The following is a 3,420-nucleotide window of genomic DNA, read 5'->3' on the forward strand; positions in this document are numbered from 1 at the left end:
CAACATGGAATACTGATTGTGAAATAAAGTTTGTAGCTTTCTGAAGTATGGAGCTGAAGATCTACACTAGCAATGGCATAATGCTACTATATTGAGTTTTGTGGGTGTATTTCTACATAGTTTGGAGGTATGCTACAAAGACAACCCACACTGATCTCCCACAAGGCAGCAAACAATATTTTGTTGAAGATGGATAATTAAAGTGCGCATTCAGGAGCCCATGAACTATGAGATGTCGGTGATCGAATCAGCCTGCGGCTAAGATCTACTGTAGGAGATTAAAAGCGTAGATTATCTTGGCTATGTTTGATGAGCTTGCATTGGAGACTGGTGCGTTGTGGAGGCAGATTTCACTTCAATCCTCGGCGTGAGCAGAGAAGAAGAAGTCGGCCTGCCCAGGCAGAGCTTTGTAGGCCTCGGAGTTCCAAACCATTTGGATTCTCTCCTTCAACCTCACTACTCTGCGTTGAATTCAGTTCTGTCTGTAAATTGGGGGATAATCTGTCGACATTCTTAAATTTTTATCCTTCTTCTCTTGTCTGGCAGATCTGCAGTTACGGTTTTATCACTCAAACAGCATTGCGCTGATCAGTTTCGATTAGATTTTAATTTTTTCTCACTTGGGTTCCATTTATTTTCCTGGTTCTGTTGTTTTAGCCTGCCCTAATCAGTTTTTTTAGAGCGAATTAAGGCCATTGAGTTAAGTCTAAGCCGTGGAGTGCAGAACAATGAGATCGGAGCTAGCACATTTCTTCACCTTAATTTGAAATACAGGGACAATGCTCATGCACAGACATGTACTATTGTGCCCTTGTCAATGATCTTGTTGACCCACCATGTAGTATTTTCACAAATCTGAGAAAAAATAATTTTCCATCACTATGCCTTATCCAATCATGAAGCACCGCATGTACTGGGACAACTGGCCCTATTCCAAGTTCCGAGGCTATTCTTCAATAAGAATTGGTTGATTCCCTTTCTGTTCAAACAATTCATATGCACATCGAGCATGCTTCTCCCATCAATCCAGTGCTTCAAGCTGGTGAACACTTATAGCAGCAGCACAAAATTCTTCAAAATCCATTTTCCTCGATTGTAGAGAACTCATCTAAGAAAGCAAATTATAGATGCGTGATTCCTTCATTGCTTCTGTTGCATGTTTCACCAAAGCCATTATGAAGTTTTCCATAGAAACGTGACCATTTTTATTTGGTTCCAACAATGCAAATTGTTCCCGCAGATAGAACAACTCATCCACAGTAAATGTCTATGCCAGGGCCTTTAGTGCTGCTCTTTGAAGACTTGATGCACATAGATATGCCCACACAAGACGATAGATTAGAATGTCCAAAGGAATCTTGAGATTGTGAGAATTTTTAATCCAAGGGTGGGTGAGAGCCTGCGAAGCAGTCATTCTTTTACGCATATCCTTGTTAAGCAAAAGTTTGACAAAGTATTTCGCTTCAGCAGACACAGCAAGCCAAGGAACTTCCTCAAAACTTGGACCGGCCTTTCTGGGCTCGAACTTTGCAGTGACCATGCAATCGAGAAAATTCAGCATTGTGGCAGAATCTTCCATGAAAAGAATATAGTGTGCATGCTCCAATCTATCTACTTCTTCGCTCGAGCCCATCGAATCTTCACCTCAGCAGTGAGTTCATAAACTCTTGAAGTAGGCAACAATACAGGTTATATATGTTGATAATGATCAATTTATTAAAGTATGCTTTTAATTTGTAAACCTTTTTTTGGAGTGATAAGTGGTGGATAATTTTGGGAGATATAAGGAGTGACATAAGAAAAAGGATTAGTGCATCAGGTGCATTAATTTTTATTTTTTATTTTGGAGAGATAAGGAGTATATTTTATAGTTTTGAAGTTATTTTAGTTTGTAAGTTTTGGAGTGACTCAATCAAGTCCATTTCAAAGTCAAGTCAAAGTTAAAGTTGTAATTGCGAAGTTGCTTCAAGGGTGTGCGAGCTTGGAATTATCATTGTTTGAGAAGTTTCAATGATAATGTTGTGAAGGTGAAGAATGATGTACTCTAGTAATTAATAAAATCATAATTTTTGTGGTGCTCATGTCCTAGATCTGCTTGAAATTGAATAAGGGGATCTTAGGTACACAGTGTGTAATGAATGCATGTGCATGACTTGTGTTCAAATTATCTCTTTGTATTATGCTTAAAACAACAACATGCACATAAGTACACAAGCACAAAGCGTCACATCATCAACTTGATAAGATGATCTTCCAAGCAAGTACATTTCACATCATGTAATCAAAGCAATCAAGTTAAGGACGCTACAAATCAAGCATTTCAAGTAGAAACGACATCAACATTATGAACACTTTTTGTATCACTTGCAATGTTTTAACTAAATTGTCTGGGTGCATTTTCGGTTGTAACCGACACCTTCATTTGATTTTTTAAAGTGCATCATTAAGTCAAGTCAGTTGTTACTTGAACATTGAATTTATCATTTGTCATTTGGGTGCATTTTCGACAGTGTTCGACACCCATCATTTTTCAGCACATTCAGTGCATCACTAAGTGCAGTAATTAAACAAGAGTTCAAGACAACAAATAATTCAAGCAAGTACAATCAAACAAGCGAGTGTGTTCATAAAAACAATCAAGCAAGTGAGCGTGTTCATAAAACAATCAAGCAAGTTCAACCACATAATCAAGCACACAATCATCGTCAAACGAGCGTGACTTCTAATCTTCAAGTAAGCATCAAAACAAGCATGTGTCTACAGCAAGCGCACTAAGATCAAGCGAGCGTGTCAAGTAACCAAATCAAGTACAACAGTTCAACGCACAACAAGCAACCCTGTGTAAAGTTCATTACAACGTTCATAAAGTTCCTTTCAAGCAACGTGATCGTCATCAAGCGAGCGTCAAGTCAACAATTCAAGCAAGTGTTTAAAGCATCAACAATCAACAAACAATACAAGAGAGCCTGTCATTTCAGTGATCAACTCAAGTGCACAATTTTCAAACATGACTTCTACAACAAACGAGCCTAACTTCAAAGTAAGCAAGGCAACATGGCGACACACATTCAGCTGTCCCAAATTCTTCACAATTTAATGTTATCATCAGCCGGTGACATGGTGCAGATCAGCAAAACCACTCTTGCTGACATTCAAGTGCATATTCAACATGCACATGAAATGATTGAGTTCCTTCAACTCGAGTCGCAACTGCAGAGAACAGAGTTGCAAGAGAAGCATGTTGCTTCTAAGTCTTTGACCAATCCAGATACAGTTGTTCATTCGAACTCATTCATCCAACCAGCTTCAAGTGTTGAAGTTGTTCCAATGCAACTTTCTTCCAAACCCATCATCAAGCCATGGGAAGAAATTCAAAGTAATCGAAATCGACGCGGCTTAGGATATGTCGAAGATGACGAC

The 3,420-nt window shown here is 38.8% G+C and overlaps 1 pseudogene; it reads right to left on the reverse strand.

Annotated features, from left to right (window-relative positions):
• Positions 1-800: 800 nt before the first annotated feature.
• On the reverse strand, positions 801-1,633 carry LOC149186649 (CDPK-related kinase 5 pseudogene; annotated as a pseudogene).
• Positions 1,634-3,420: the final 1,787 nt, after the last annotated feature.

Source organism: Pinus tabuliformis, chromosome 3_1, assembly GCF_031772625.1.
Source record: "Pinus tabuliformis cultivar Carrire ecotype Pingquan chromosome 3_1, CPIR1, whole genome shotgun sequence".
NCBI lineage: Eukaryota > Viridiplantae > Streptophyta > Pinopsida > Pinales > Pinaceae > Pinus > Pinus tabuliformis.